Raw genomic sequence first — 6682 nt, 5'->3', positions numbered from 1 at the left:
GTGCCCATGGGGCTCGGTCGGGCATAGCCCGAAATGATGACGTGGGTCCCCCTCTTCCGACGGGCTCACCACCCGTGGGAGGGGCCAAGGGGGTCGGGTGCGATGTGAGCTGGGTAGCGGCCGAAGGCAGAGGCCTTGGCGGTCTGATCCTCGGCTACTGAAGCTAGCTCTTGGGACGTGGAATGTCACCTCTCTGTTGGGGAAGGAGCCGGAGCTGGTGCGCGAGGCTGAGCGGTTCCGGCTAGATATAGTCGGACTCACCTCGACGCACGGCTTGGGCTCTGGAACCAGTCCTCTTGAGAGGGGTTGGACTCTCTTCCACTCTGGAGTTGCCCGTGGTGAGAGGCGCAGAGCAGGTGTGGGCATACTTATTGCCCCCCGGCTGTGTGCCAGTACATTGGGGTTTACCCCAGTGAACGAGAGGGTAGCCTCCCTCCGCCTTCGGGTGGGGGGACGAGTCCTGACTTGTTTGTGCCTATGCGCCAAACAGCAGTTCAGAGTACCCACCCTTTTTGGAGTCTCTGGGGGAGGCACTGGAGAATGCTCCTACCGGAGACTCCCTCGTTCTGCTGGGGGACTTCAATGCTCACGTGGGCAATGACAGTGAGACCTGGAGGGGTGTGATTGGGAGGAACGGCCCCCCCGATCTGAACCAGAGTGGTGTTATGTTGTTGGACTTCTGTGCTGGTCATGGACTGTCCATAACGAACACCATGTTCAGACATAAGGGTGTCCATATGTGCACTTGGCACCAGGACACCCTTGGCCGCAGTTCGATGATCGACTTTGTGGTTGTATCATCGGACTTGCGGCCGTATGTCCTGGACACTCGGGTGAAGAGAGGGGCGGAGCTGTCAACTGATCACCACCTGGTGGTGAGTTGACTCCGCTGGTGGGGGAGGATGCCGATCAGACCTGGCAGGCCCAAACGTATTGTGAGGGTCTGCTGGGAGCGTTTGTCAGAATCCCCCGTCAGAAGGAGCTTTAACTCCCACCTCCGGCAGAGCTTCAACCATATCCCGGGGAAGGTGGGGGACATTGAGTCCGAATGGGCCATGTTCCGTGACTCCATTGCCGAGGCAGCTGATCGGAGTTGTGGCCGTAAGGTGGTCGGTGCCTGTCGTGGCGGCAACCCTCGAACCTGCTGGTGGACACCAGTGGTGAGGGAAGCCGTCAAGCTGAAGAAGGAGTCCTATCGGGCCTTTTTGGCCAGTGGGACCCTGGAAGCAGCTGATAGGTACCGACAGGCCAGACGGGCTGCGGCTTCGGCGGTTGCTGAGGCAAAAACTCGGGCCTGGGAGGAGTTCGGTGAGACCATGGAGAACGATTTCCGGACGGCCTCGAAGAGATTCTGGTCCACCATCCGGCGTCTCAGGGGGGGGAAGCGGCTCACAGTCAACACTGTTTACAGTGGGGACGGGGCTTTGCTGACCTCAACTAGGGATGTTGTGAGTCGGTGGGGGGAGTACTTCGAGGAACTCCTCAATCCTACCAACACGTGCTCGGAAGAGGCAGAGTCGGAGAGCTCGGAGACAGGGCCTCCCATTTCTGGGGCTGAGGTTGCCGAGGTGGTCAAAAAGCTCCTCGGTGGCAAGGCCCCGGGGGTGGATGAGGTCCGTCCTGAGTTTCTCAAGGCTCTGGATGTTGTAGGGCTGTCTTGGCTGACACGCCTCTGCAGCATCGCGTGGACATCGGGGACAGTGCCTCTGGACTGGCAGATTGGGGTGGTGGTCCCCCTCTTTAAAAAGGGGTGTTCCAACTATAGGGGTATCACACTCCTCAGCCTCCCTGGTAAGGTCTATTCGGGGGTATTGGAGAGGAGGATCCGTCGGATAATCGAGCCTCGGATTCAGGAGATGCAGTGTGGCTTTCGTCCTGGCCCATTTGTGAGTAATTATGGCTGGACATTCACACCTACTTGCAGCCGAACACCACTTCTCCCGCTTTTGATGATGTATGGACCGGCATTCTTACCTTTTCTAACACATTTTTCAGCAATTATGGTTGGAGATTCACACCTACTCACAGCCGAACACCTCCGCTCCCGCATTTGATGGTGTATATTCGGGCATACGAACCTGTTCTTACCCGCTTTTTACAAACCATGGTCGGACTTTCACACCTTCTTGTAGCTGAACAACTCCGCTCCCTCTTTTGATTGTGTACAGTCGGGCATACAAACCTGTTCTTACCCGCTTTTTACAAACTATGGTCGGACATTCAAACCTTCTTGTAGCCGAACACATCCACTCCTGCTTTTGATGATGTATGGTTGGGCATTCGCACCTTTTCTTACCCATTTTTCAGTAATTATGGGTGGATATTCACACCTTCTTGCAGCGGAACACCTCCTCTCCCGCTTACGATTATGTGCGGTTTGATATTCGAAAATTTTCTTTCATGTTTTATAGCAATTATTGATGGACATTCATACCTTCTTGAAGCCGAACACATCCACTCCTGCTTTTGATGATGTATGGTTGGAATTTCGAACCTACTTGTTGCCCGTTTTTCATTAATTATGGGTAGACATTCACACCTTGTTGCAGCCAAACACCTCCGCTCCCTGTTTTGATCATGTATGTTTTGACATTCGCACCTTTTCTCACCTGCTTTTTACTATTGTCGGCCAATCACAGCTTCCTCTCCACCATACTTGTATGGTAGGAAATTCTCACCCACTCTCATCCGAAGACCTCTCCTCCCGCTTTTGTTAATATTTAGTCGGGCATTCGAACCTTTTCTTACCCACTTTTTACAAATTTTGCTCGAACATTCACACCTACTTGACGCTGAATACTTCCGCTCCACCTTTTAGTGATGTATGGTTGGCATTTGCACCTTTTGTTGCCCTCTTTTTATATTGATTGCTGAAGATTAAGTTGTTCTTTCTCAAACTACAATTTTTTTTTAATTGTTGAAACTTGATTTGAAGTGGATAAATAAGGAGGACAAACAGTTTTAAGTCACGCTGATAGAAGAAATTAATTTTATAGCAAAATCTGTATTTCGTCATATGTCGAGAGATGCTTATTGCTGAAGAAGTTCTTTCTCATTCTACAAAGTACAACGTTGTTTATCGTTGAAACTTGATTAGACATGAATAAATATGAAGGACAAAGCAGTCTTAACTTGGTTTGAGTTAATTAATTCGTTTTATAGGAGAATCCGAATTCGTGCTTATTTTCGGATTCCTGAAGAATGAGTCTGGTTCTTTCTCATAATACAAAGTTTGTTGTTTATTGTTGAAACTTCATCAGAAGTGAAGAAATAAATGAATGCCTATCAACAAATGTGGGATCTAAACTCTACTGCTTCCTCTAAAATAATTTCTTTTCTCAATTCAGAAATGTGTGTGTGTAAGTCACAACACCCGTGACACCAAAACGGCTTTGTTTTCTCTCTTTTCTCTACACTCTGCACTATGAGCACACACACCAAATCAGAAAGGCTTTTTTCTCTCTTTTCTACATTATGGACTGTGGGGACACAAAACCGCTCTCTCTTTTTTTTTTTGATTGTGTGCCAGGGCGTTGTCTCACGTATTAGATTATGCTTAAGATACGAATGGGTTTATCAGTCACATCAGAATCCATACATACTGATCCTCCCGTAATAAAATGGTCGGATCTTATCAAACACACTTTGTTTCTTGTGACAATCAAGTCAGCGAAACAGCGTATACACGTCAAGACACTGAATCAAGTTTGCCACAAGCACTCATAAGTTTGGCAGTATTGCTCTGCCGTCAGCAATCATACACCCATTTTATTTTCGTGAGACGTGCAGGCACCTGTTCATCTACTGTTCTATCACTATGAATTAGTTTATCTATTATCAATAAGGATACTTCTACAACTACTATCAAAGTATGTCCAGACTTCTTATGTTGTCAGTTGCTATATATGAATAAGTGGGTAGCTACTGACAAGCATTAAGCATGTCACACAGCCCAAACATATAACATTTCAGGACACACCACACAGTTAACAACCACAGTGAAGTGTCAAAGCCCAAACATTCAACAGGACACTTACACAACACATTCAAATCAAACAGTCAGACAACATACAAGAACATATACCCCAGCCGGCATTGCTCCCTGCCTATTTTCCTACAGTTCACTATGTGTGCGCACACCTTTATTCACAAACTCTTCAACTTATACTCTTTTACCGAAGCTGCTACAGCTCGATTGGCCGAATACCCTTAGATCCTATTTCGGTGAATTTGACATCTGCCTTACATGTAACAGATTAGCGGTTTAGCAGTTTTAATTTAGTTTGAGTGAAGGAATTCATTTTATAGCAAAATCCGAAATCGTGAAGCACTCATGAAAGTAAGCTTATTCTCGGATTCCTGAAACTTTAGATTTGCTCTTTCTTTTACTGCAAAGTACAACGTTGTTTTTTTTGTATAAATCTTTCTAGACATGGTAAATATGAACGACAAAGCAGTTTTAACATAGTTTGAGTGAAGGAATTCATTTTATAGATAAAATCCCAATCCCAATCCCAAGAGAGAAAAGAGAGTGAATGCGAAGTAGACTTTAACACGGCTATGGGAGCGAGCCGAGTGTGGGCTAACCGGGAGAATTGCTTGAAAGAAACGCGACACTGAATGAGCGGTCAGAACAAAGCCTCAATACGGGATTCTCGTGGTGTTTTTGTTGCTGCCTTGTCTTTTGCATAGAGTAAAAGACAAGGCAGCCATCGACTCAACCAAGCGTCTCAACCAAGCAAAGCTCACCACGCCTGATGCCCTGCTCCCGCAGTGACGGATAATCGTACTCTGGTTTCTCTTCATAACATACAAGTCTTTCGCCTTTTACTAAAGACTTCCGTGGAGAGCAGCACTAATGAGTTGTTTCTATTATTGGCAGGCTTTACCTTTGCGGGTGAAGCCCTTTCTGTCTGTGCAAAAGAAATCTTGCTACTTTGCAGAGTGACTTCTCTGAGTAGAGTCGCCTTACTTGTTGCGACTGTGCCGATGTTCGAAGCTGGAGTGCAAAGTTGTTGCTTGAATGGTGCTTGCTGGAGCATGCGGGAGTGCAAAGTTATACCATTTAAAAGGGCTGAAGAGTGCTCAGTGCAGCGGGTGGGCGGAGGTGCAACGTGACACTCTGGCCACCTATGGCCATAAAAAGAACACTGCTACAAGTGCGCATTGTGCCAGCAAGGGCCCTCGGACCTGAAACAGTGGACAGTTATCGCTTCTCGGCCTTTTGGCTAAGATCAAGTGTAGTATCTGTTCTTATCAGTTTAATATGTCCTCTATACGAGGACAACATATTAAATGGATTTTTAAGAATAGGAGTTGAAAAAGAAGCTTGCTCCGTTCACTCCAAGCCTCGACCCGGTACTGCAGTGCCGCTGGGAACGGTGCGCTCTCCTCTGCTCTTGTGAAAAAGCAAACAGCGGTGTAGGATGAAAGTTTCAGGGAGCCCAAGATGAAACTTTCTTTTAATCTGCTGAGAAAAGAGAGTGAATGCGAAGTGGACTTTAACACGGCTCTGGGAGCGAGCCGAGTGCGGGCTAACCGGGAGAATTGCTTGAAAGAAACGCGACACCGAATGAGTGGTCAGAACAAAGCCTCAATACGGTGTTCCCGTGGTGTTTGTGGCTGCCTTGTCTTTTGCACAGAGTAAAAGACAAGGCAGCCATCGAATAGATTGTTTCTACTTGGTCAGCCGAGGAGCAGGGGGGGGGGGCAAGCGTCTCAACCAAGCAAAGCTCACCAAGTAGGAACAATCGGGCCCTTTTCGATGGCTGCAACACCTGAAAGAGATATTGATGCGAGACCCGATCAAATGCTTTTTCAAAGTCTAAATTTAAGATGACAAGCCGGGTGTTTCTGTCTCTAGCGTAATCAATGATGTCTCGAATCAGTACGAGGCTGTCGGTGAGTTGTCTCCCTGAGATGGCACAAGCTTGGTCTGGGTGAATTACCTCCTCTAAAACAGAGGACATCCGTGTCGCTAAAACCTTGCTAAAATGTTTACAGTCAAAGTTTAAAAGTGTGATGGGCCTCCAATTCTTTAGGTCAGTCTTATCATTTTTTTTATAAAGTAGAGTCACTATTCCCACTCTAAAACTGTCAGGCAGTTGGTCGAGTTTTTCAAAATCTTTAAAAACATCTAAAATGTCTGATGATAAAAGGTCCTAATAGGTCAGATAGAATTCTGCAGGAAGCCCGTCTAAACCCGGAGCTCGACTTCTCTTAAAACCTGTTAGGCATTTTTTTAACTCTAAAGCAGTAAAATTCTGTGTCAAGTGTGCATTCTCTTTTACGGTTTTGTCAACGAATTTTAAGATTTCTGCCGATGTTTCCAAGTGCACTGGTTTCTCTTTGTACATGTTACTATAAAAGGTATGTACAGTTTCAATCATCTCTTGTGTGGATTTTGTTAAAAACCCATCTTCTCTTTTTAGATTTTGAATACACTCCTTTTTATTTATAACTTTCTTTCTTTTTCACCTTCCTCAATTTCCTGCTCCCTGCTTCTTACAAAAATTCCTTTACTCTTTATTTCTGCTAAAACTGACATTTCCTTTTTGACATCTTTGATTTCTTCTTTAAAGTCTATGCCACACTGATTTAGTTTAAAGTAGCGCTGTAAGCGTTTATGTAGTCCCATCATACATCTATTCTCTTTCCTTTTTTTACGTTTACCTTGCTGTTT

At 46.2% G+C, this 6682-nt stretch overlaps 2 non-coding genes across 2 annotated transcripts; both read left to right on the top strand.

Annotated features, from left to right (window-relative positions):
* The first annotated feature begins 4786 nt into the window (after positions 1-4786).
* LOC140274168 (U5 spliceosomal RNA) lies at positions 4787-4900 on the top strand. Its single transcript, XR_011908145.1, has one exon. It is a non-coding gene; the product is annotated as a U5 spliceosomal RNA (small nuclear RNA).
* A 308-nt stretch (positions 4901-5208) lies between these two features.
* Positions 5209-5392, top strand: LOC140274396 (U2 spliceosomal RNA). Its single transcript, XR_011908351.1, has one exon. It is a non-coding gene; the product is annotated as a U2 spliceosomal RNA (small nuclear RNA).
* Positions 5393-6682: the final 1290 nt, after the last annotated feature.

The sequence above is a fragment of the Leuresthes tenuis genome, unplaced genomic scaffold (assembly GCF_036924035.1).
Source record: "Leuresthes tenuis unplaced genomic scaffold, fLeuTen1.0.hap1 SCAF_17, whole genome shotgun sequence".
NCBI lineage: Eukaryota > Metazoa > Chordata > Actinopteri > Atheriniformes > Atherinopsidae > Leuresthes > Leuresthes tenuis.
This window is presented reverse-complemented; position numbering and strand designations above follow the sequence as displayed.